We start from the raw sequence: 8,162 nt of genomic DNA, 5'->3' as shown, positions 1-8,162 counted from the left end.
TCCTCGGGCGGAGAGGGACGCTTGGAACGCGGCTATGAGCGGGCGCAGCGAGGCTGCAAAGCAAGACCTCGCGGAGTTCGGAGAGCGAGGGGAGCGCTGCGTCCTCAGAATTGAGGCTATGGAGCGGCACAGGGCAAGACTCTGGAGCATAGCTGTCAAGTTTCGGATTTGAAAATAAGGGATCAGCACCCTCACCTGTCCCGGGGACAGGCTACACACCATCATCTTTCCCCACATTCATATGTGAGATTTGACTGGAGTAACACATGACTGGAAAGGTTTGCAGTTCCACAAACATAGGTGTGCACTGCCTCCAAATAAAAAGAAGTGAACAAAAGAAGGCTCACTAGGGGGGCATTGCTAAAAAAATGTCAACTTCGTAACCAGAGGTTCAACTGAATAGACTCTGAATCACATGCACCACAAGGCCTATGCAGCCTCAAGTTAAGTTAAGGTGGCTCCCGGCCTGGCTTTTTACAAGCCCCAGCTGACTGCACAACCTGGCCTTTGGAAAGGCCATATAGACAGATAGCTTTAGCTTCTGCACCCCTCCTTTGCACACCTGTCAACACAACCACATAGGCATTTTCCACAAGAGCTCCGCAGCACAAATCCCTTCTGCAGGCAGGCCCCCGTGTGCAAGACATGCACTCCGGTCCCTACAGCGGACCCATGCTCCCTCACCCTCTCGAATTTCCCCTCTGCAAGCTGCATCCATGGATAGAACATCGCATCTAAATATTTCCATTCTGCACAACACGCAGCATTTGCGCGACCCCCTCCTGACAGCACCACACACGGAGGGAGAATTCCTGCACACAGCTTGATGGGCACATGTGCAACCCCCCCACCCCCTATATATATCAGATCTGCATCAGAGGGAATGGCACATGCCTCTTTGTCAATTTGAGCATAGTTGCTCTCCGTGGGCGACAACGTACGGGAATAGAAAGAGATGGGCAGGCCTGGGGCAGGCCAGGTCGTCCTCTTATATACCTGCTGGAATTGACAAGTCATCTGACCCTCACCCTCACCTGATTGGGATTGACAAGTCATCTGACCCTCACCCTCACCTGAATCTCATAGCTCTCCGGAAGCTGCCTCTGATCAGTTATCATTTAACTCTTAGGGGAAATAATTAGCATCACACATCATGTGCCTGGAAGTTGCCAAACCAATTAACCAACCAGAAGGATTACTGTTAATAGTACTAGTTTTCCTATAACTTGATATTGCTGGATAGTTTTGATCAACTGCAAAAGCAAAACAAAGTGGCACTAATAAAGAAACGTTCCAGTGTGGCAACAGAAAGCAAACTAAAAATGGGCCTAGATCAAGGAGACCTGGGTTCAAATGCCTATTTTGCACTGAAGCTCAGTTGGTGACCAAACCAGTCATTCTCTCTCAGAGTAGCCTATCTCACAGGGCTGTTGGTTGCGAGGGTAGGAGGATTAGGATTTGAGAGCCAATGCTTGGATTCTGAGCTTCCATAAAGGGTAGGTTTCCGGGAAGGGGGAAAAGGAAGCAAAATGTGAATGCAGCCTTCTAAGTGATTGATGAGATGAGCCTACCTGGCTGCTCACGTCTTTCAGTGCTCGTGGCCAATGAAGTCACAGCTGTGCTTGATGCATTCAAATCCTAGGTGATGTTGTTGTTTTTACTCTAATGTGAGTTCCTTGCATGGTTAAGGGTCTGGGGATTTTCCTTGTAAAGAGTATTTATTGGATTTTTCAATAAAAAAAGAAAGATATACATGGCAATGTGCCATCAACACATTACAACAGTAAGATAAATTACCATAGCAAGGGGAAAAAACCCCACAGAAAGTGACAACTAAAATAACATGATTTTAAAAAAGGAAATTGAGCATATATATCTTTGTGCATTCAACTGTGGTAAACAAAATATATCACTGAAAAAATAATGGGAGTTTATCCATTATGAAGTGTTTCATCACACATCAGTAGGTAATCAGTAAGTAATATTAATTAGGGTGCATTAGGTAGCAAAGTTAAAATATGGTAATAAAGATTAAAACAATAATCCAATATCATCCCTCCATAAAGATGCATTTGTAGAAGAGGGTGCCTGTCATACTCTTTGTTAGAGTAATATTTAACCAAAAAATCCATTTTGTAGATGACATGTTTTTCTTTTAGTCTTCCTTTGTGTGCTGTTTTGAGAGCTTTTCCATCATAGTTACTGCATGGTTTTAGCTCTGTGGCAGACAGAATTCCACCCACCTCTTTTTTTTAAGTATGGAAATACAATTAGGGAGAAAGCTTCACCTAACCGAGATTCCCTCCCCAAACACGGTATAACTTGTTTGTGACCCCCAATTTCTTTTTGGGCTTTTCACACACACCCCACACACACCTACAAAAGGGGGTAAAAAATTGCAGATGCCAGAGCAGATCCCTAATTTGCAGGGCTGGCTAGCTGTTTATTCATGTTAAAAGGTACTTGCATGCTAACCCTATACAGTGTAGAGTATGCATTGAATGCTAGGTTTAAACATTAAAGTTGTGGTGAACTATCTTAAGACACCCTTCATATATGCGTCTTGCAGAATTTAGGAGCAGTTGGTGGGATTTCATTGTGTATATTTTAACAGTGTTTCCTGGTATTTATTTCTGTTTGAAGTGTTTATTTTCTATTTTAACTTTATATAAACTTTTCTGTAAGTTTAAATGCCTATCATTTGTTAGAGAGGGAGTTGCCTCTTTTCTAAACAATTTAATAAACTGAAAATACAAAAGAGTTCTAAACATGATAAACAGCGTGAAAGAAATTCAGAAAAACTGCATGCTGAAGTGTTCAAGTTCAAGGTACTCAGAAGGCAGAACTTAGATCTTCAGAGACCACAGGATAATTTCATATTGCATGGGAATTTCAGCTATTGCAATAATCGAAACAGCCCTTTCTAGTTCTAAGCACCTGTATTTATTTCTGATTGCCAGCTAGCAATTTCCCCCACCCATGTGCATAGATAATCATAGCATACTAACTCATGTGAATTGTTTTCACATTTCCTGCAAAAATAACCCCACTCACATCACCATGTTACAGCTTTATTACCTCCGTGGTTCATCAGATCTTAAGAGTTTTTAGATAAAGATTCTTACATTAGTTAGGATAGAGTAGCATTCTTCGTCCAGTACCATGATCAGTAAAAAAAACATAGCAAACTGGTGTCTTTTTTTTTTTTAATGGAGTACTGAAAAAAAATTTTTATTAAGAATTTTCTTGTTTTACAAAGGTGTATGCAATGTCTCTCTCGTGTTTTTCCATGTGGCATTTTTACACATCAGTTTCATTTGTTGAGACATTAGGAAGAAAAGGGGGGGAGAGGTGGGGTGGGGTGGGGGGAACGGGGTGGGGTGGGGTGGGGTGGCGATGTTTCTTCTTACTGGTGTCTTTTGAGTAGATACAAATGTTCTGCCTATGTAGTACTGAAACACCATGCTGAACTGGTGGTTATGTTTGCCTGCTATTTGCAGCTTTGGCAGCTTCTGTCTGCGCTTGGCTGCTCTTGATTGGCACTGTCTGCCCAAAGCCAATCCCAAAAGCTAAAGGGTAAGCTTCTACCTGTGATTTGAGCTACAGGCTGCTCAGAATACCCCTGTGTCTCATTATTTTGATTCCCCAGCCAGCCAGCAGACCCACATCATCTGTTGTCAGGTTCTCAGCTTTTTAATGAACCTTGTAGCCCATTTTGTTTGACTTTATAGCTAAAGGTGCTTGCCTGATGCTTTATCGTTTATACTTTTAAAGTTTTTAATTATTTTGAATTGATTCACTGCACTTACTGTGCTGGACTATAGGGTGTTTTTAGAACACGGCTTTAAATTTTATAGTACGGATTAATTTATTTTGCCTTAATTTTATGTATTAGCATTGTACGTAAGCCACTTGGGAAACCTTAGCCTTAAAATGCTGGTGACAGTGATAATAACAACAAAAACTAACAACTACAATAACAGCAGTAGTAATAATAATAATACTGCAGTGTTCAACATGTAGCCTTCCTTTGAGGTATTAGACTCTGAATGTTACTTTTAAAAAGTTACGTTTTATTTCCAGTGGGAAATGGGAAGAAATTTGAATTGGTTCACATTTAAATTCACACATCTGTGAATTTTGCAACACGGTTTTCCAGCCAAGTGACATGTAAGAAATGCATATATTATATGTGTGCATAACTATGCATCAAACTTCTGTACTCATTAAAACAATCTTTAAAAGATAAAATCAGAGAGCTCACGCTGACTAGGTGCCATTCACCATCTTGCCGCGGCAAATCGGATGTGATCTTTCCATAACAATGCATCTGTCAGGCACCAGAGGATACAAAGCCCCATGGTAGGTTGACAGGTATGGATAAGACAGGGATTTTTTTTTTTTTACCAAGGTTGTTTATTCAATAATCACAGAGAGAGGCTTAGACATGCTGCCTCTTGGAGTGATGGCATTCCTCCGAGTAAATCTCCACATACCCCTTCTCTCCTCATTTATCAACAGCATCACCCACCTTACGGTTGCCGCTTAGGGCCATCTGTCTCCAAGCTCTTTGCTCTCCTACTTTCAATGCTCGACAGGTTCTAGGAGAGGAGGGTTCTGGAATGCTTTCTAGTGATAATGTGTCAGTCAGCTGTTCCGGCTCTGCCTCCTCCTCCTCCTCCTCCTCCTCCTCCTCTCCCATTATTTCCCAACTTTTCCCTTCATCTGCCTCTGAGCTGTGACCTCCCGCAAACCACTGTTGTAAATCAATACTGTCTTCCTCTTCTCTGGAAGGGTCAGGCTGGGGAGGCGGTCCCCACCATTCCTCCTCAGTCCAGTCCCTGGCAGCATCTCTTGCAGAAAAAAATGCATCCTTCAAGAAGCAGTGATGGCTACCAACTTGGATCGCTTGAGAAGAGGATTAGACAAGTTGCTGGAGGATAATGCATGAGTGATGTCAGCACACCCTGTGGCATGTGTGCAGCATGTCAGTATGCCCCAGCATGCGCGTGTGACGCCAGCATGCCCGTGGCATGCACAAGTGGAATCTTGAGGGTGCCTGGCCCCTTCATTTAAAATTTATGGGTGCTCATGCACCCAGGGCCCCACCCCACATAGTTGGCACCTCTGTCCAGCTCTAAACAGAGTCGCCAGCCACCACCATCCCTACTCCACTGATCATAATATAACTGAACAAGAAAATTAGCCAGTCGCAAACATTCCCAACTATTTCCAGAACTGCTTTTTAAAGAGTTTTTTTAATAGACAACAGCCTCTTTGTATCGCTGTTAATTAGCAAATAAGTGTCAGCCTTTGTTTGCCTTTCAGCAATTTTATCTTGCAATTGTACCTGTAACTGTCTACAACATGCTCTGAAAATGATCTGCTAATAATACCTCTTTTGAAACAATCATTTGACTTTCACACCACCTAACACTGACAGCAATTTATGTTAATTAGCTTTGTATGAATTCATTTTAACTCTTGTTATTTTACAAGTAATTATGCTTGCCTGGATTTTTTGGAGACGCTTCTGTGAATAACAAAAACAGTGCAAGACACAGGGCACACAAATCACCTTCTGATGATGTTGCTGGCAACACTCTGCTTAAAGACACCTTGTACTGTATCCAGAAAAAATAGAATCAGCAGTGTGAATAACAGAGGAGTTTAAAAGAAATTCTGGAGCTTTCCCGACGTTGGGCACTGCAGCCTAATGAACCTTTTATATCAATGGCTGCGAAATATATCTTTATATAATGTAGTTGAGAGCGGCGCAGAATCAACAATAAATGCAAACCACTTTGTACAAAAGATAATATCCTTGAAATGTTTGAGCTTAAAGGTTATGTTTCATCCATTTGCTTTCTATGTCCTATTTTCTCAGAAGAATATTGAATTCTGTGCTTTGTCTGAATAGATTTCTATGTCTATGGTCCAACACCATGGGGTCTGTTAGGTAAGTGTGGTTTTGAAATGTTTTACCTAAACACGGTGTTTCCGTGCGCTGCTCTGGTTCACCAGAAGCAGCTTAGTCATGCTGGCCACATGACCCAGAAACTGTAGGCCAGCTCCCTCGGGCAGTAACGCGAGATGAGCGCCGCAACCCCAGAGTCAGACACGGCTAGATCTAATGGTCAGGGGTCCCTTTACCTTTACCTTACCTAAACATTAGAAGACATACTTTAAATGAATAAATGAAATGTTTTATCTGTTTGTTTAGGATACTTGCATTCTTCCTTTGACATCGAACACTTTCAAGGTGGCTTACAAGAAAACATTGAAATCCCATTGAAATCTGGGTAAATAATATTTGGAATGTGGCTCTATCCGAACACCTTACTTGCCACAGAAGGGTACTTAAAGGCACTTCAAAGATAGACACTTTTGGTGAGACTTGGCTTCTATTCTTTTCCTTTATAAATGAGACAGAAGATACTTTTATTCCACCCACAAGTCAAGAATTTCTGTGGAGAGGGTACTGGAATTGATAATGCATGAATAAACATATTGTGTATGAAACTTAAGAATGTACCACTCAGGGTGAAAATCCAGACACAAGTTGTTGAGTTTGTTGTTTTTGGCAAAAGTTGTTGATTTTCCCAGACGTTCCCAGACACTGTTTACAAGGGCCAAGTACCACTGGACAAGTTGCTGCAATATATGTCTCTGTGTGTGTGCGCGCGCACATGCGTTGTAGAAAATATTGTTATGAGTTTGTGGTGTACAAGACACCCTAAATTCCTGGGCCCAGTGCTTATGTTAAGAATACAAGCCAGGCAAAGCTCATTAAGTGTGGGTCATCATGGAAACAAAGCCTGAGAATGGCTGAGTCCTTACACAAACAAACAGGTAGGGAGATAGGCAATTAACAAAGCAGTTACTCTGTGCTGAACAGCAGAAGGGTGTGAGCCCCTCCTTCTTCTACAGAGGTATTTAGGTAAAGGTAAAGGGACCGCTGACCATTAGGTCCAGTCGTGTCCGACTCTGGGGTTGCGGCGCTCATCTCGCATTACTGGCGGAGGGAGCCGGCGTACAGCTTCCTGGTCATGTGGCCAGCATGACAAAGCCGCTTCTAGCGAACCAGAGCAGCGCACGGAAATGCCATTTACCTTCCCGCCGGAGCAGTACCTATTTATCTACTTGCACTTTTGAAGTGCTTTTGAACTGCTAGGTGGGCAGGAACTGGGACCGAGCAATGGGAGCTCACCCCATTGCGGGGATTCGAACCGCCGACCTTCTGATCAGCAAGCCCTAGATTAACCCACAGTGCCACCCGCGTCCCTAGAGAGGCATTTAGCAGGAGACAAAAATCCAGAATTTTTAGGATGGGAGTTGGCACTGATCTGTTAACATAAACTTTGACAGGCTGTGAAAGGGGACAGAGACCGTGGCAGATTTCTGTTTTGAATCCAAGGCTGCTGAGCCTATTGGAGCAGCAAGAGACCCTCTTGAAATGCAATGCTGTGAACCCTTCCCTCACAGACTCAGGTTGTAGATATGTGTAAATAAACCAGTTATCAAAGAGACACCCCAGTCTCCAAGTGGTGTGAGATTCCAGGGGGTACCAGGCACACTTGCCAGGGTCTGTGTTTCCTTTGGAAATGAGGCACAGCAGTGACTGTGGTGCTTCGCACCCCACAAACCGGGCCAGCATCTTTTCAGGATTTTTCACAGCAGTGGGAATTGACATCCTATCCTCATCTAGATGGCATAAATCAGGGCTAAGATTGCACTGTGACTGAAGAAAGGCTACAGAGATCACAATCACAGCCTCCCTTCTAAGCTGTAACCTAGAGGGAGAATTTAATGAGGGAGCAGGGGCTCAAGTAATTGGAGCCTTGCCAGATTGACAGCTTGAAAAGGAAGTCATTTACTGAATAGAACTTAATTTTCACACAGAGAATCAATTAAAGCGATTTCCCCAAAAATTTACCAGAGCAATAGATTTTTGCACAGCACATGACTCAGTGCAGGCTGGCTTGTCTTCTCATTGTTCCATTCTTCTGTTTCTCATATACGGCACTGTGCTTGTGGATTATGTAGCTAGACAAAGACCATCAACAAAACACAATGAATATAAAGCTTCCATTCAGGCAGTAGCTGCACAGTGCAAAATAAAAAAGAAACATGAATTTTAATAACTGTACAAGCTGCTATAT

This window comes from Lacerta agilis, chromosome 9 (assembly GCF_009819535.1).
Source record: "Lacerta agilis isolate rLacAgi1 chromosome 9, rLacAgi1.pri, whole genome shotgun sequence".
Lineage (NCBI taxonomy): Eukaryota > Metazoa > Chordata > Lepidosauria > Squamata > Lacertidae > Lacerta > Lacerta agilis.
The sequence above is the reverse complement of the archived record's forward strand: the minus strand, read 5'-3'. Positions refer to the sequence as shown.